At 36.8% G+C, this 18,395-nt stretch overlaps 2 pseudogenes; one reads left to right on the top strand and one right to left on the bottom strand.

Moving 5' to 3' along the window:
• Nucleotides 1-4,544: 4,544 nt before the first annotated feature.
• Nucleotides 4,545-5,296, bottom strand: LOC119535684 (annotated as a pseudogene).
• Nucleotides 5,297-12,770: 7,474 nt separating this feature from the next.
• Nucleotides 12,771-13,743, top strand: LOC119537402 (annotated as a pseudogene).
• The last annotated feature ends 4,652 nt before the right edge of the window (nt 13,744-18,395 follow it).

Below are 18,395 nucleotides of genomic sequence, written 5' to 3'. Positions count from 1 at the left end.
TCCCTCTACCTTAGGGTATATATACCCTGCCTCTTCAATAAAGTTTTGCAGCTTGATCAGAAACCTGTCTTGCTGTCATTCCTCGTGTCTCTTGTCCCATACCATTCCTCCCTCACAGGATTTGGAGCCTCCGTTGAACGTCCCGCCGGCCGGGACAGAATACAAACCCCATCCTGAGAACTTCAACACCCTTCCACCCCCAGATATCTGTGTCTACCAATTTTACATTTTGCTACCTTTGCAGTACCTTTCCTTCCTTCCTTCCTTCCTTCCTTCCTTCCTTCCTTCCTTCTTTCCTTCCTTCCTTCCTTCCTCTCTCCCTCCCTCCCCCATCTCTCTTTCTTTCAACTATACCTATTATCTTTCTCATTTATCATCTTCTGAACATTTGAGAGCAGGTTGCATATATCATAGTCCTTGAACTCATAACACTTTCATATACATTTCCTATGAACAAGAATATTCATTTATGTCATTAACTTAACTGCAGTTAATTCAAGAAAATTAATATGGATATAAAGCTTAAATTCTATATTCCAATTTTTCCTTATGCCCCCTTTGAGCTTTTTTCCTCCATTCTTAGATCCACTCCAGTATCATATATTGCTTTGATTGTCATTAAATCTTAATTAACTCTTTTTTTTTAAATTAACTATATCAAAAAAAATTTTTAAATACATACAATAAAAAAACATTTCAATCAAATCATAACAAGGGAGTAAGAAAAAGACAACTAACCTAAGATAGCTACTTTATTTCCAACATGTTTCTACCCTACCCCAAGAAAATAACCTAATATAGCAACATTTCTGTGAACTTGTTCCTGCCATACCCATCAGAAATTAACAAACCATAGTCATTCCTGGGCATTCCCAGAATGTGAAATTTACCAACAACTGCTGATCTGTTCTTATTGAGTTATTGTTTCCCCCTTCATTAATTGCTCTCCATTGCTAGTTCCCCTACATTCTATATTATAAACCATTTATTTTAGGAGTGTGTTGTTTAACCTCCAGGTATTTGTGAATTTTCTAAGTCTCTGATGGTTATTGACTTCTAATTGTATTCCATTGTGATCAGAGAATGTGCTTTCAATAACTTCAATTTTTTAAAATTTATTGAGCCTTGTTTTATGTCCTAGCACATGGTCTATTCTGGAGAAAGTTCCACGATCACTAAAGAAGAATGTGTATCCTGGTGATTTGGGATGTGATGTTCTATATATATCTGTTAAATCAAATTCATTTATTCGATTGTTTAGGTTTTCAATTTCATTATTGGTCTTCTGTCTGGTTGATCTATCTGTAGGAGAGAATGATGTGTTGAAGTCTTCCACAATTATTGTGGAAACATCCATTGCATCCTTTAATTTTCCCAGTGTTTGTCTCATGTATTTTGTGGCACCATGATTGGGTGCATAAACATTTATGATTGTTATTTCTTCTTGTTGAATTGCCCATTTTATTAGCATGTAGTGGCATTCTTTGTCTCTCTTAACATCCTTGCATTTAAAGTCTATTTTATCTGAGATTAATATTGCTACTCCTGCTTTCTTTTGGCTGTAGCTTGCATGAAATATTTTTTCCATTCTTTCACTTTCAATTTCTTTGTGTCCCTGTGTCTAAGATGAATCTCTTGTATGCAACATATTGATGGTTCATATTTTTTGATCCATTCTGCCAATCTGTATCTTTTAATTGGGGAGTTTAATCCATTCACATTCAATGTTATTACTGCGAAGGCATTTCTTGAATCAGCCATCCTATCCTTTGGTTTATGTTTGTCAGATATATTCTTTCCCTCTCTCTCTTAATGTCCTTTAATGAAGCAATATTGAATCTCTTTAGTACTGAACCTTGCTCCATATCTCTCTCTCCTTTCTTTGTTTCTCTGTTGGTAGGGCTCCCTTTAGTATCTGAAGGCGGGCAGGACTTTTATTAGCAAAATCTCTCAGCATTTGGTGTCTGTGAAAAATTTAAGCTCTCCCTCAAATTTGAAGGAGAGCTTTGCTGGATAAAGTATTCTTGGTTGGAAATTTTTCTCTCTCAGAATTTTAAATATGTCATGCCACTGCCTTCTCACCTCCATGGTGGCTGCTGAGTAGTCACTACTTAGTCTTATGCTGTTTCCTTTGTAAGTGGTGAATTTCTTTTCTCTTGCTGCTTTCAGAACTTGCTCCTTCTCTTCACTATTTAGCAGTCTGATCAGAATATGTCTTGGAGTGGGTTTATTTGGTTTTATTCTATTTGGAGTTCGCTGGGCATTTATGCTTTGTGTTTTTATATTGTGTAGAAGATTTGGGAAGTTTTCCCCAACAATTTCTTTGAATACACTTTCTAGACCTTTACCCTTCTCTTCCCTTTCTGGTACACCAATGAGTCTTATATTTGGATGTTTTATATTATCTGTCATATCCCTGAGGTCCATTTCTATTTATTTGATTTTTTCTCTATTCTTTCTTTTGTTCTTTCATTTTCCATTCTGTGATCCTTGAAGTCACTGATTCATTGTTCAGCTTCCCCTAGTCTTGTACTATGAGTATCCAGAATCTTTTTAATTTGGTCAACAGTTTCTTTTATTTCTATAAGATCATCTATTTTTTTATTTACTCTTGCAATTTCATCTTTATGCTCTTCTAGGGTCTTCTTCATATCTGTTATATCCTGTGCCATGCTTTTCTTCATGTCCTTTATATCCTGTGCTATGCTTTCATTGTTTGTCTTTAGTTCTTTGATTAATTGCTCCAAGTACTGTGTCTCCTTTGATCTTTTGATTTGGGTGTTTGGGTTTGGGTTATCCATATCAACTGGTTTTATCATATGCTTTAAAATTTTCTGTTGTTTTTGGCCTCTTGGCATTTGCTTTATTTGATAGGGTTCTTTTAGGATATGTAGGATTATTCAAAGATGAATCTCTAATTTGTCAGATCTGCAGCTTGGTAGTATACACTTTCTCTAACCAGCAGATGACATCCACGAGTCACCTATTCCCCTCAAGTCAGTTCTCCCTAACTTTGTCTTTGTGGTGTGTGGGGGTCTGATTCTTGTGGGGTCCAATTGGTGCACCAAGTTTGGGTGTGTTGTTGGTGCTGTCCACCCTGAATGTGGGGCATGTGTCTGAGTGGTTAGGGAGTGAGGGTAGCTTTAATAATCAAACCTCCCAGGTGTTCCTGGAGATTTAAGGCTGTTGCAAGAGTCTAAAACTTCATTTCAGTCTCACCACAGATTGTCCCTGCCACTGACCCACAAGTCTTTGGTATTGACATATGGTCCCTGGAATTTCTGAGTGGGTCCCTCTTCCACGCCGTGCCCTTCTAGGGCCTCTGCTGAGGGAAGGTTGTGCTATGTCACAAGTATATGCCGACCCTCAAGGGACATTCTGGGCCACCAGGCTGTGTAGGTGCATTCCCAGCCTGCTGTAAGGATGACTGAATGGGATGTGTTAATTTCCCCCTTTTCACACAGCTCCACCTTCTTTGCTCCAAGACAATTAGCAGCACATGCACAAAAGACTATCTTCCACATCAGATATTGAGGCATTCACACAGCCCGTTCCTGCTGTGCTTCACTGTGCAGTTCTCGTTGCCATAACTGCAGCTGCTTTTGGATTTTTTTAAAAAAGAACTAGTCTGCCTCCAAATGCCAACCCATGTTTTCCCCACATCTCAGCATGGCTGCCAGATATTCAGTGGCTTACTCACTCATTTCAGAATGCAGACTCCCAGTTTCACCAAATACACGGTCCCTGTGGATTTAGCAGACTTTATCCAGCTGGTGCATCGCTGGAACTGGTGTTCTGGGTCACTTCCTGGCTTTTACCTAGTATTTTTCATGGAGTTGTTCTTTTGCCCTGTCTCTCCTAGCCGCCATCTTAGGTTCTCTTCTGGGTCCTGTTTTTAATCTTTTCTGATAGTCTATGTGTTTTGATATTTTTTTCTTTTTTGAGAAATTACAAGTTTTTATAAATGTTTCCAGAAAATCAACTGATTTCGTATCACGACTCTGGCATAACTTTTAAAAGTATGTAAGCTAAGCTTAGTATTATAATGTATCTCATTTTCCAACCTAAAATATATACTACAAGTTGGATCTAACAAAGAGAAAAAAATCTATCTAAATTGCTTCCTAGAGAAAACCAACAAATTCCCCCCCCACCAAAAAAAAACAAAAACAAAAAAAAAACAAAACAAGCCCAATCAAGTAACAGAGTCTGCAAAGCCTATTATTCCTCCAATTTATAATAAATGTCCTCCCATGGGAGAACAATTCCACTATCATCACACTTTGATGAATAAAAGCAGAGCACTCTCCTTATGGGAAATTATATTATATGTAAGAAAATTGTAAAATAATGCATACAGAAAATGAGGAAAAGTATTTTCCTTTTTGGGGAGCAAGAGTACTCTGTACTTTCTGTTCACTTGGCTCTGTTAGAGGTTGAATTACCTGATCATGTAAGGAAAGTGATATGTATACAAACTTCATGAAACCAAGTCCCTCAAGTATTTTTCTCAATCCAACTTCAGGGGAATGAAATAAATAGCTTCAAAATCTGAGGATAGACTGGTCCCAAAGTATTATCTCCTCTGTCATTTCTTGGCCTTGTTCCTTTTCCTCTTTTCTATGCTTATGTTCCTCTTTCTTAGAGGCTGCATCTCCATTTTTTTCCTCCTTTCGTTTCTTAAGCTTTTCTATACTGACACTGACAGTTTCCATCTCTGCTTTCTTTCTTTGGATGCTTTTGTGTTTGCCTAAATCCTTTTCCTCATAATTTTTTTTCTCTTATGCTTGGGCTGCTCCTCCTCTGGTTTTTCTCTGTCTTCCTCCTGGTGCCTTTTTCTCTTCTGATGTGTCTGTTTATGACTGACTTGATGAGAACTGGTACTGTATTCTAATGAGAAGTGCTTGTAAATTCTGGATTCTATACTGTAGGGACACCAATTATATTCTTGCTGACTAGGGTTCAGGGGTACTGGTTTTTCTGAGTAGTCCCTGGGGAGTTAACAGTAGCTCAGAGGGTCTGGTCTCGGTCTGCTGTCATGAGCTGGTAGCCACTGTGGGAAGTGGTTTTCCACTGAAATTTTGTATGCTTGTCAGTAAGTCTGGACACTTTGAAACATTCTATATCTGGGTCTGGAGTTAATCTCTTCTTTGTACCCATAGGTTTCTAAATAGTCCTCTCTCATCTTTCTTAAACAAGTCTTTGGCTCTACATCTTTAGCTTTCTCCAATTTGATATAGTCTTCAGGTTCATCTTGAAAATAGTCATATCTTTTTTTTTTTTTGGCATGCTTCATTAATTGACAGCAAGGGATGCTTTTTATCAGGCTGAGAACTTCATGGAGAAAACTGATCATATTTGCCCATTTATTGCTTCAATTTTTTAGCATGAATTTTTCCCACATAGCAAGACTTTGCCACAACTGGGGAGCAAATATGATGCAGAGAATACAAAATATATTTTTGCCCAATATTCTACTCCCATTCACTTCATAATGTGAAATCCTTTGTGATTCAAACTGTAGCACTATTCCACATGCTTTACAATGACATCGATAAAACCTTGAATCTTTGTTCACTTTGTATCTTTTCTGAGCAAGGGCAGTCATCTACAAACTACCATCCCCTCCCTGCCGATGCCACCAGCTGGAAATTGAGCCAGGGTGGAGGTGGTAGGAGAGGCAGGGCAACTGCTGCTGCTGTCGTCACCTCCACCACTGTGTAGGCAGGGCAAGGAGCCTGTCTATTTCTTTTTATTAGGGAGTTTATTCCATTAACTTTCAATGTTATTTCTGTAAAGGCAGTACTTTCTTCTACCATTTTGTCTTTTGGATTTTGTATGTCACAGCTTATTGTTTTCATCTCTTTCCTTTTACCCTTCTTGATATTCTTAATTTGTACACTCTTCTCCAAACCTTTTTCTCTTCTCTTTTCCTATCTGCCTGTTGCAGTCCACTTAGTATTTCTTGTAAAGCAGGTCTCATTTTTCACAAACTCTCTGTGAGTTTTTGTCTGAAAATATTTTAAATTCTCCCTCATTTTTGAAGGACAGTCTTGCTGGACATAGAATTTTGTGTTGGCAGTTTTCTCTTTCATTGTCTTTAATGTGTCATACCATTGCCTTCTTGCCTGCATAGTTTCTGCTGAGAAATCCACAAATTATCTTATTGAGCTTCCCATGTATGTGATGGATTGCTTTTCTCTTGCTGCTTTCAGGATTCTTTCTTTATCTTTGACATTTGACAATCCGATTAGTGCCTTGCAATAGATCTATTGAGCTCTATTCTGCTTGGGGGTATGTTGTGCTTGTATCTGTAGTTCCGTCTTTCATAAGAGATGCGAAATTTTCAGTGATTATTTCCTTCATTGTTATTTCTGCCCCTTCCCCTTCTCTTCTCCTTCTGGGACACCCATTACATGTCTATTCATGTACTTCTTGCTGTCATTGAGTTCCCTGAGACCTTGCTCATAGTTTTCCATTCTTATCCCTATCTGTTCCTTTTTGTGTAGGATTTCAGAATACCTGTCCTCTAGTTCACTAATCCTTTCTTCCACCTCTTCAAATCTGGTGTTCTAAGTCTCCATTGTATTTTTCATCTCTCTGTTTTGCCTTTCATTCCCATAAATTCTGCCATTTGTTTTTTTAAACTTTGGAGTTCCTCCTTATGTTTGCCTAATGTCTTCTTTATATCCTTCATCTCTTTTGCCGTATCTTTCCTCAGCTCATTGATTTGACTTTTGAATTGATTTAGGATGTTTGTTTGAACATCTTTAAGTTGTTTCAACTCCTGTATCTCATTTGAAGTGTTAGTTTGTTCATTTAACTGGACCATATCTTTGTCCTAGTGTGAGTTGTAATTTTTTGTTGGAGTCTAGGTGTTGGTTTCCTTGATTAATTTATTCAAGAGAACTTTTTCACTCTTTTACTTAGGGGTTTTCTTGTTGGTTGGCTTTGTTATGTTTTTGGCATGCAGTTCAACTTACTTTAAACCTATAAAATAGCTTCTAAATTACTGATCAGTATTTTTTAGCTATTTTTTTTCTGTTTCTTTCCCTGCTTGTATATTGCTCTCACCCAGCAGTTGTCAGATTTGCTCTGCCCCCAGTATCCCCCTATAAGCAGGCACCCACAGCAGCTTACCTTGGTGGGTAGGCTCTGAGCACCACAGCAAGTTCTCTTCATGTAGGTAAAACAAGTCTGCTGGCTCCCAGTGGTGTTCCTTTTATTTTTGTTTTTGTTTTGCTTTGTTTTGTTTTGTTTTGTTTTGCCAACCAGCAATCCCTTGGTTTGTTTTAGAGTACTGTTTTAACTCTTGTATTGACCATATTTCTCAACTTAAATAGGGTTCAGTTTCCCGGGCTGCGGATGTTGACCTGTTCTACTGTGCCTGCAATAAGGTCTACAAAAGTTCTGAGAAGTCCTAAAATTACCTTGCACTTTCCATTCTGTCCAGAATGACAATCAACATTCTGTTTGGTGACTTAGTTGTCCTCAGAAGGTGTTTTCTGTCTAGGTCTGAGGCTCTGACTGACCCGGTGAGGCTGAATAACCTCTTGGAGTTCAGCTGCATCTGGCTTGGTGGGGCTGAATTGCCTGTTGTAGCCTGGCTAAGTCCAGCAGTGTGAGCTTGAATTACCTCTTGGAGCCCAGGTGTATCTGGCAAAGTGGGGCTAAATTAGCCTGCTGGGTCTGCATGGGTGTGTCTAAATTACCTCCCAGTGTCCCTGTCTGACTGGGCATAGCTGAAGTTGCAGGTTTCCTGCACCCTTACTTTCCTCTGTAAAATCTGATTCAATGTGGGGCTGTGTCCCCCACTCACTCTGCGGCAGAGGACTCCACCAGCTACCACAGTTTTCAGCTGTCCAACAGGCAAGTATCAGGCCACCTGCTACTATGTTCTTCAAGGGTGGGGGAAGGGCTTTCAGACTCAGGGCTGGAAACACTCTCTGCCCATCTTTTCTCAGACTTTGTCCCTCACTGTTCTGGGCCTTGAAATGTCCTCCCCTAGCCCCAAGATCTCCAAATTATGGGGATCTTTATCACTGCTGTCAGTGATTTTTTAATCTGTGCCCCTGGTGGGAGGAGAGAGGAACCCTAACTGCTGGTTCTGTATTCCTTCTGTGATTTGTGAGACCGAGTGAGGGGGAGAGGAGAGGACCCACCATTCCTGAACAGGATTCTCCTACCTTATATCTCTTTTATTCTTCAATTCAGCATCTGTAGGATCCTTCTCCCATCCATATCCTCCTCCAGAGTTCTGAACAAGTCAAGGTTATCTCCCTTTTTGGTGAATATCTTGGGAGAAGTTTTGAGCAGCTGTTTACATTGCCCTGTTGGTGATGTCACCCCAGCTTATCTTCTTTTTGAGGGACCTCTTCCATTTAGCTTCCGATGACTACTCTTCATCCCCATAATCTTGATTCTGAGGAAGGTGATTTTTGTTCCTTGTGTCTCAGGGCTCCTTTAAGGAGCAATGATGACATGCATCTGCATCTGTCCATGCTCTGTTGGTGGCAGAGTCTAACTGTGGCTATTTTTGACTCTTAGACAAACTCAGGAAAGAATGGGAGAGGAAGAAATTCTGATAAGCAGCAGGTTTTGTCCCAAATCTTGATTTTTAATTAGGACTCCCAGCTATCTGGCCTGTGGTTTCAATACCAACACCATATAAATGGAACCATGTAATAGATCATCTTTGGCTTCTGGTTTCTTTCATTCCACATATTTTTGTGTTTATTCCATGCTGCAGCTTGTATCAGTAGTTCATTCCCTTTTATTGCCTAACATTATGCCATTAAATGGCTTTTCACATTTTGTTCATCCATTCATCCGTTGCTGCACATTTTGGACAGTGTCCAGGTTTGGTTATTATGAGTAATTATGCTATGAACATATCTTTGTGTGGCCATATGGTTTCATTTCTCTTGGATAGACTAATAGGAGTGGAATTGCTGGGTTAAGTGGGAAGTTTTAACTTTTTAAGGAATTGCCAATATGTTTTCCAAAGAAGTTCTATGGTTTATATTCCCATCAGCAATATATGAGGGTTTGAATTTCTCCATAACTTCCTCAATACTTGATATTGTCTGTTTTAAAGTTATATCCATTCTAGTGAGTATGTAATTTTATTTTAATTTATATATCCCTAAATAATAATGATGTTGAGTGTCTTTTATTAACCATATTAGACATTTGGTGAAATGTCTAATTTAAATATTTTGCCTGTTTTCTAATTGGATTATTTATCTTCTCAGGTTTTAAAGAGTTCATTATATTTACTCCCTATGAGTTCTTCATCAGATTTATAATTTGAAATATATTCTCTATTTGTGCCTTGACCTTTTGTTTCTTAATTGTGTCTTTTGAAGAGCAGATGTTTTTAATCTTAAAGAAGTCCAATTTATCATTTTTTTTTTTAATGGATCATTCTTTTTGTATTAGGTCTAAGAATACCTAGTACTAGGTTGTGATTTTTTTCTGTTTTTTTTTGTCTAAAAGATTAATATTTTACATTTTACAATTAAGTCTGTGATCCATTTTGAGTTAATTTTTGTGTACAGTGTGAGATTTATGTAGAACTTCTTTTATTTTATGCCTATGGATGTCTTATTCCTCCAGCTCCATTTGTTGAGAAGGCTATCTTTGTTCCATTGAATTGCTTTAGAACATTGGTCAAAAATGAGTTGGGGATATTTGGGGCCTCTGTCTGGGTTCTCTATTCTGTTCCAAAGATCTGTGTGTTTATCTGTTTGCCCATATCAAATAGTCTTGATTATTGTAGCAATATAGATGTGTTGAAATAGGGTAGACTAATTCTGTCCACTTTACTCTTCTTTTTCAAATTTGTTTTGGCTATTCTATGCCTTTGTCTTTCCATATCTATTTTAGAATAATCTTGTCAATACCTACAGAAAATATGCCTTTGATTTTGATAGGAATTATATTAAATCATAGATCAGTTTGGGAAAAACTGGATATATTTACTATATTGAGATATAGAATCTTCCAAACTACATCATAGTATGTATAATCATTTGTTTTGATCTTCTTAATTTCTTTCACCTGGGTGTTATAATTTTCACCATACGGATATCATACATGGTTTTTAAAAATAGATTTATACTTAGGCACTTTGTCAATGTAATCTATGGTGTTTTTAACTTCAGTTTCTAGTATGTAGAAATAAAATTGATTTTTTTCTAGTATGTAGAAATATATTTGATATTTATAGAACTATATTTTGTAATCAAGAAGAGAATATAATTCAATTTTTTAATTCAAATTCTAAATTAAATTCTGTAATCTTCAAACTCCTGCAATCAAATTAACATTTTTATGTATATAGGTTTTTTACTGAACTGTATTTTGCAATCAAGAAGTGAAAGTTACTCAAACTTTAAATTAAATTGTATAATCTGGAAACTCCTGCACTAAAATTAACATATAATTGACTTTTGTGTATTGATATTGCATTTCATGACTTTGCTACACTTGCTTATTAGTCCTGGGAAGTTTTTAATTGTTTTTGTGAATTTCTTCGGGTTTTCTATGTAGTCAAATTGTAACATCTACAAGGAGGAAAAGTTTTATTTATTTGTTTCTGATCTAAATTCTTTTATTTCCTTTCCTTGCCATATTTTACTGACTGGTATTTCCAGTATATTGTTGATAACAGTGGTAAGAGCAGACTTCTTTGTTTTCTTCCAGATTATAGGGTGAAAGAATTCAGCCTTTCAACATTAAAGTATGATATTAAGCAGAGATTTTGTTTTCATGTCTGGTATTTTTATCATTAGTAAATGTCCTTATTAATATCTGATAATACCCTTTGTCTTGAAGTTTATTTTATATAATACTAATATAACCCCACTCCAGCCTTCTGTTGCTTAGTGTTTGCATGGTGTATCATTTTCCATTAATTTACTTTCATTTGTCTTTGAACTTAAATCACATCATTTGGAGAAGAGTATAATTGGATCTTTGCCTTTTGTTATTTATTCTGACAATCTTTGCCTTTTTAAAAATATATTTTTTGTTATAGAAGTTGTGGGTTTACAGAAAAGTCATGCAGATTTCCAATATACCTCTGCTTGCATGCAGTTTTTCCTTTTATGAACACTTTGCATTAGTGTAGTACTTTTGTTGCAATTTGTGAAACAGTATTTTTATAATTAAACTGTTAATTATAGTCCAAAGTTTACATTAAGGCTTACTGTTTCTGTTATTAAAATTTTCTTCACATTAGTTACATTTACATCTTCATATGGGGCATAGAGACTCCTTCATTCTATTCTTTTGGGATTATATAGTCCCTGATGGGAAGTTCACATTTACCATCAGGAATTAGGGTGCAAACACAGACACAATTTTTTCTCTGCAGGTCTCATCACAATGGGAAGGTCCTAGGAGACACCTATGCCTTGATTTCTAATCAATCCTAAAATAATTATAAGCCCAAGGTAAAGACCATGTGCTCTGTGGCTTGGTGGCTCTGGGGTCAAGGCTGTATACACATAACCTCTTGGAAAATTTATGGCTAGAAATTTGATCTATGCCTCAGGATTACTTATGGAACATTCTCATTGTGAGATTTGTTGTTAAAATCTTTTACCATTAAAGGGAGAAGAAGACTTTGTGACTGTATTTGTTCAGCTTTGATATCGCCAAAGCCAGTTCCTCCTCCAGGATACTGGAGGTGAAATACACATAAGGAGTCAGCACTGAGGTCTCTAAGTGGAAAGAGGGTGAGCTAATTAAGGTTTTATTTTCCCTCCTACTCTCTATGTTGTTGAAAGATGACAAAATAAATTGAATGCCAAGAAACTCAGAGATAGGGAGCTCTCACTTTACTGCCTGCATTTTACCCTCTCTGTGTTGGCTTCATACTCAATCTTGTAGCAAACAGCTGTAGAAATATAAGTGACTCATTCAGAACATAGAAACATCACAGGAGGGAGAGGAGATGTGTCTCTCTCTTAAAAAAATTACTGACATGCTACATATATATATGAGAGTTTATGTATCATAAGCATGCTGCTTGAAACAGTTTCACAAACTTAACCAGTAATATAACCAACACTCAGACTAATTGTATTTCTCTTTCCTGCTCTTGAGCACTACAAAATCCTAGGAAAGCACATTTTCCTTCCTTAATTTTCTGTCCAGCTGGGATGGAACACAGGAGGGGAATGTATAGAAACACCGAGGTTTATGGATGGTTATAAATTTTGAGCTCTGCTATTAAAGGTCACCTTAATAATTGGTATCAAGTGTCAACAACCATGTTCTCATAGTCATATATCTCAGTTAGACCATGAGGACTCCTTTATAGGAAGCAGAGTGTTGGTACGGTCTCTGTCCTAGTGAAAAATTCTCCTCATGTTGCATCATCACAGGGAAACTGAGGTGTCAAGTGTAGCAATAGACACATGAGTAAGGACCATGTGTGAAGGGCCAGAGGAATGAGAGGGAGAGATGGGGGAGACATCCCCACCACCTGAGCTCATTGGAATGTAGACTCATACCTCAACTCCCCATCACCCTATATTCTGGTAAAAGCAGGAAGAAACATTCTTTGCAAGACAGCTCATGAGGATAAAAGACACAGTGACTGAAATATTGAGGGTGTGTGTCACAGTGCATTCAGATTCCTTGAAGCAAGGGAGTATATGAATTCTGACAGTCTGAGTCCTGTTCTTATAGTGGGAGTTCGTAAGGACAGGGCTGGGTTGTCCATTAACGTAATTTTCTTCTGTCCTCACAGATTTCTGATGATGAGAATGCTAGCCAGAAATGACTCTTTAGTGACTGAATTTATTCTTGCTGGATTAACAGATCACCCAGAATTCCAGCAACCCCTCTTTTACCTGTTTCTGATGATCTACATTGTTACCATGGTGGGCAACCTTGGCTTGATAACTCTAATTGGACTGATTCCCACCTTCACACCCCCATGTATTATTTCCTCTTCAATCTTTCCTTTATTGATCTCTTTTACTCTTCCATTTTCACCCCCAAAATGCTGATGAACTTTGTGTCAAAGCAGAATATCATCTCCTATGTGGGGTGCATGACCCAACTGTTTTTCTTTCTCTTCTTTGTCATCTCTGAGTGCTATATGTTGACACTGATGTCCTATGATTGCTATGTGGCCATCTGTAACCCATTGCTGTATAAGGTCACCATGTCCTCTCAGGCGTGTTCTGGGCTGCTGCTTGCTGTATATACGATGGGATTTGCTAGATCCTCTGTCTACACAGGGTGCATGCTCAGACTGACCTTCTGCAAGGCTAATATCATCTACCACTGCCTGTGTGACATTCTCCCTCTCCTCCAACTCTCTTGCACCAGCACCTATGTCAATGAGGTGGTAGTTCTCAATGTGGTAGGGATTACCATCACCGTACACAGTCTTACCAACCTAATTCCTTACGTTTTCATCCTGATTAGCATTATTCACATCAAATCCACTCAAGGAAGATCAGAAGCCTTCAAACCTGTAGCTCTCACATCACTGCTATTTCTATTTTTTTGGTGTCAGGAGTATTCATGTATCTGAAGTCTTCTTCTCCTGGATCTATGGAACAGGGGAAAGTTTCTTGTGTTTTCTATACTAATGTGGGGCCCATGCTCAATCCCCTGATCTACAGCTTGAGGAACAAGGATGTCAAAGTTGCCCTGAGGAAAGCTCTGTTCAAAATCCAGAGGAGAAACATATTCTTATTCAGAGCAGTCAAAATATAAACAAATGTAAGGACTTCAACTTTTTATTGATGTTTTCCATGAATAGGTTTTGTTCATTTTGACTGTATAGGTTGTTTTATTCAGTGTGGATTAATAGATTTGTCTTATTTCCCTTATACCCTCTCACATGTTTACTAAATATTTTATAGCATATTTATAAAAGGAACCTCTGCATTGACTTTTCTCTTTATTGTTTTATACTCTTCCTGTCTCCTGGCCTATTGCTAGCCTGAACAAAGATGGTGCATTCCATAAATCACCTCGGATAGTTAACAATACAGCCTGCTCATCTAAACACTGAAGAATCAAATGCTATAGAAACATTCTCATTCTTGTCAATATTGTTACTGGCATTGGCAGCAGAATTCACACTATTTAAGTATAAAATACATGATTTTTGCTATATTCACAAGGTTGTGCAATCATCAACACTATATAATTACAGAAAAATCTCACTCCAGTAAGTAACCAGGTCCCATTAGAGTCTTTCCCCTTTACCACTCCCCCCAGCTCCTGACAACTACTAATGCCCACTCTGGGATTTCATATAAATGGAATTATATAATATGTGGTCTTTTGCATCTGGCTTCTTTCACCTAACATAATGTTTTTAAGGTTCATTCATGTTTTAGCATGTATCAGAAATTCATTCATTTTTATGGCCAAATAGTATTTCATTGTTTGGATATATACTGCATTTTGTTTATCTGTTCATCAGTTGATGGACCTTTGGGTTGTATCCACTCTTTTGCTATTGTCAATAATGTAGCTGTGAACAATTGTGTACAAGTTTTTGAATGAGCACATGTTTTCAGTTCTCTTGAGTATATACCTAGGAGTGAAATTGCAGGGTCATATGGCAACTCTATATTTAACTTTTTGAGGAATTGCCAGGCTGTTTTTCAAAGGGGCTGCATCATTCTACATTCCCATCAGCAATGTCTAATTGTTACTTGCTGAAATTACTTTGGGTAAGTAAGACTTCTTGCAACATGAGTAGTAATGAAGTTAGTGGACAGCCTTGTCTTCTTCCTGTCCTTAACAGAAATGCCTCTAATGGTGCCCCATTAATTGAGATACTATCATTTTAAGTACGTATCCTTCAGTTTCTGTTTTCTTGATTTTTTTTAATCAAGAATGGGTTTGAATTTTGTCAAAAACCTTTTCAAAATCTACAGAGATTGTTGGGGATTGAATCATGTGCCCCAGAAAAGACATTTTCACATCCCAACCACTGTCTGTAGGGGTGTGAACCCATTTTGAAATAGCACTTGGGACAATGTTATTAGTGAAGGTGAGGCCAAACTTAATAAGGTTGGACATTAATCCAATGTGGCTGAAATCCTTATGTAAGCAGAGGAAACTGAAATGCAGTCAGTAAGGTGGAGCCAGAATTGGAAGCCAACAAAGATCTGTGTTGCCATGTGACAGAGGCCGAGAGCAAGCTAGGACCAGAATACTACAGACTTTGGAAAAAGAATGGTGTGGCCACACCTTGATTTTGGACTTCCAGCTCCCAAAACTGTGATATAATAAATTCCTATTTGTTAAATCAACCAGTTTGTGATATTTGTCATATCAGCCCTGGCAGGCTAAACAGAGATGATAATATTTCTTCCTTAAATCACTTATAATATTATGATATATGCTATTAATGGACTTCCTAATACTGAAAACGCCTTATATTTGTCAAATAAATCCCATTTGGTCATTTTGTATTTTTTGCTTACTATGATTTGTGTGTTTGTAAATATAGTATTTAGTAGTTTTGCATTGATATTCATAATGATAGTGAGCTATAGTTTTTTATTTGTACTATTTTAATCAGATTTAGGTATCATTGCTATACTTGCTTCATAAAAAGAATTAGAAAGTTTTACTATATGTCTTTGATTTCCTTCATTTTTTATAGTCTGTAGTGTAAAGATTGTGACATTTTATTAGATTTATACCTAAATATTTCTTGTTTTTGGTTTATTGTAAATAACATATATATTGTTTTAAAATAACTGGTAACAGCTTTATTGAGATATCATTCACATACCATACAATTCACTTATATAATATGTACAATTAAGTAGTTTTTAGCTTATTCACAAGGTTGCACAAATTGTACAACATTCTAGAATGCTTAGATTTGAACATTCTAAAATGTTCAATTTAGAACATTTTCATTGCCTTAGAAACATTCCCATTACTCATCATTTTCCAATCCCTCTATCTACCCTGCCCTAGACAATAACCAATCTACTTTCAGGTTCTATAGATTTGCCTGCTGTGGACAGTTCATATAAATTGGATAATACAATATGAGGTCTATTGTGAGTGTTTTCTTTTTTTAAGTTGAGTAATGTTTTATGGTTCATTCATGTTGTAGCATATGTTAGTAATTTGCTTGTTTTTATTACTGTATGATAATGCATTGTATGGATATATCACTTTCCATTAATCAATCAGCTCGTGGACTACTGTGTTCTTCAAATTTTTGGTTTTATGAATAAACTTATAATGGGCCATCTTGTGCAATATTTTGCATGGACATTTGTTTTTATTTTTCTAGTATATACCTAGGAGTAGAATTGCTGTGTCATAATAGAAGTGCCATGTTGGTGTTCCTACTAGCAGTGTATGAGGGCTCCAAATGTCCACATCCTGAAAAACACTCGTTATTGTCTGTTTTTTTTTTCTTGTGGCCTGTCTAGTGGGTTTGAGGTTACATGTCATTGTGATCTGGATTTGCATTTCCTTGATTACTAATGATATTGAGAAGCCATTCATTTTCTTATTGGTCATTTGTATAGCTTCTCTGGAGAAAGTATCTGTTCAGATCCTTTGCCCATTTTTAAATTGGGTTGTTTGTTTTTTCATTATTGAGTTGTGAGAGTTGTTCCTAATTTTGGGATACTAGACCCTAATTAGATAGGCAATTTCCTAATATTTTCCCTATTTGTGCTTTGCTTTTTCACTTTCTTTTTGTGCTTTTTGAAGCACACCATTTTAAAATTTGATGTAGTCAAATTTATCTATTTTTTTGTTGTTGCTTATGTATTAGTGTTATATCTCCGAAAGTATTTCCTGACCTAAGGTTATAAAAATATTTCATTATTTTCTTGTAGGGACTGTATAGTTTTTGGTCTTACATGTTTAAGTCTATGATTCATTCTGAGTCATTGATTTTATGGTGTCAGTTATCCCTACACCACTGTAGAAGACTATTCTTTCCCTATAGAATTCTCTTGATATCTTTTTGCAAATCAGGGGACCATAAATGTGATAGTTTACTTATGGATTCTCAATGGTATTATGTTGATCTTCTTTCTCATATTGATTGTGAGAGTTGAAACTACCCTTCCCTCATTTCCTTAGGTTTTTTTCATTCCCACATGGTAGTATTTAAAAATGATAGTGGATGTGGTTGTGAAATACTTTCAGGCTACTATTTTTATCATTTGTAATCATTCAGAGCAAGAAAAGTGAAGGTGGGGTAGAAAGAGAGACCTTCGCTAAGTCTCAACAAAGCCTCCAAAAAATGCAAATGCTTCTCACAGCGAAAGGAGAAGGGTATGATGGTTTGGTTCATGTGTTAACTTGGCCAGGTGATGGTACCCAGGTGTCTGGTCAAGCGAGCACTGGCCTAACCATTGCTGCGAGGAAGTTTTCGGCTGTTTGATAAACCAGAAGGCTGGTTTGTTAACTCATCCGTCAATTGGCTGCAGCTGTGACTGATGACATCAAAGAAGGGTGTGTCTTCTACAATGAGAGAATGCAGTCAGCTGGATTTAATCCAATCAGCTGAAGACTTTTAAGTGAGACAGATTGAGGACCTTCACTTCTTTGGCTAACCCGTGAAGCATTTCCTGAGTAGTTTGTTGAAGTTGCCAGTTCATTTCCTGAGGAGTTCATCGAACACATTCATTGAAGTTGTCAGTTCATTGCCTAAGGAGTTCATTGAACATCTTTATTGGAGTTGCCAGTTTGCTGCCTGCCCTACGGAATTTGGACTTGTGCATACCCACAGTTGTGTGAGACAATTTTATAAATCTTATATTTTTAGATATCTCTTATTGATTCTGTTTCCCTAGAGAACCCTAACTAATACAAAGGGGAAAGCAAAAAGAGAGGGCAAAAGGATTACCAAGTTTTCTCCCATCATTTTACAGTTTATGATATTTTCTGTCTTTTAAAAATTACACTATTTTCAAATCATACCGAATTCTGTGTACATATGTGCACACAGAGAGACACACTTACACAGACACAGAGAGACACACACACAATTTTTTTTCAGAATCTTAATGTGATCTTTAAATATTTTTTGAGAGCCTTTTATTTAGCATATTCCCTGTAGCATTTTTTTTCTTTTAGTTACTTCAAATATTGCATAAGTCAAAAGCTCCATCAAGGAAGCTTTCTAGCTACATTATCTCTGAAACATTAATTTATAAATGAGAAGATGCATATTTTGGTGTCATAGGGACCCAATTAGACCATGTAATTATATTCCTTTTTTTATAGGGAAATTTCACACAGATTTACATTTCATACTGTAGATGTCTTGATGCTGAAGGACACAGTTTAGAGCGATTGCAATTTGTAAGAAGGCCCTTACCTGAGGACCACAAGTTCCTCCTCTGCTATGCCATGATTTATGT

This window comes from Choloepus didactylus, chromosome 6, assembly GCF_015220235.1.
Source record: "Choloepus didactylus isolate mChoDid1 chromosome 6, mChoDid1.pri, whole genome shotgun sequence".
NCBI classification, from domain to species: domain Eukaryota; kingdom Metazoa; phylum Chordata; class Mammalia; order Pilosa; family Megalonychidae; genus Choloepus; species Choloepus didactylus.
The sequence above is the reverse complement of the archived record's forward strand: the minus strand, read 5'-3'. Positions and strand labels throughout refer to the sequence as shown.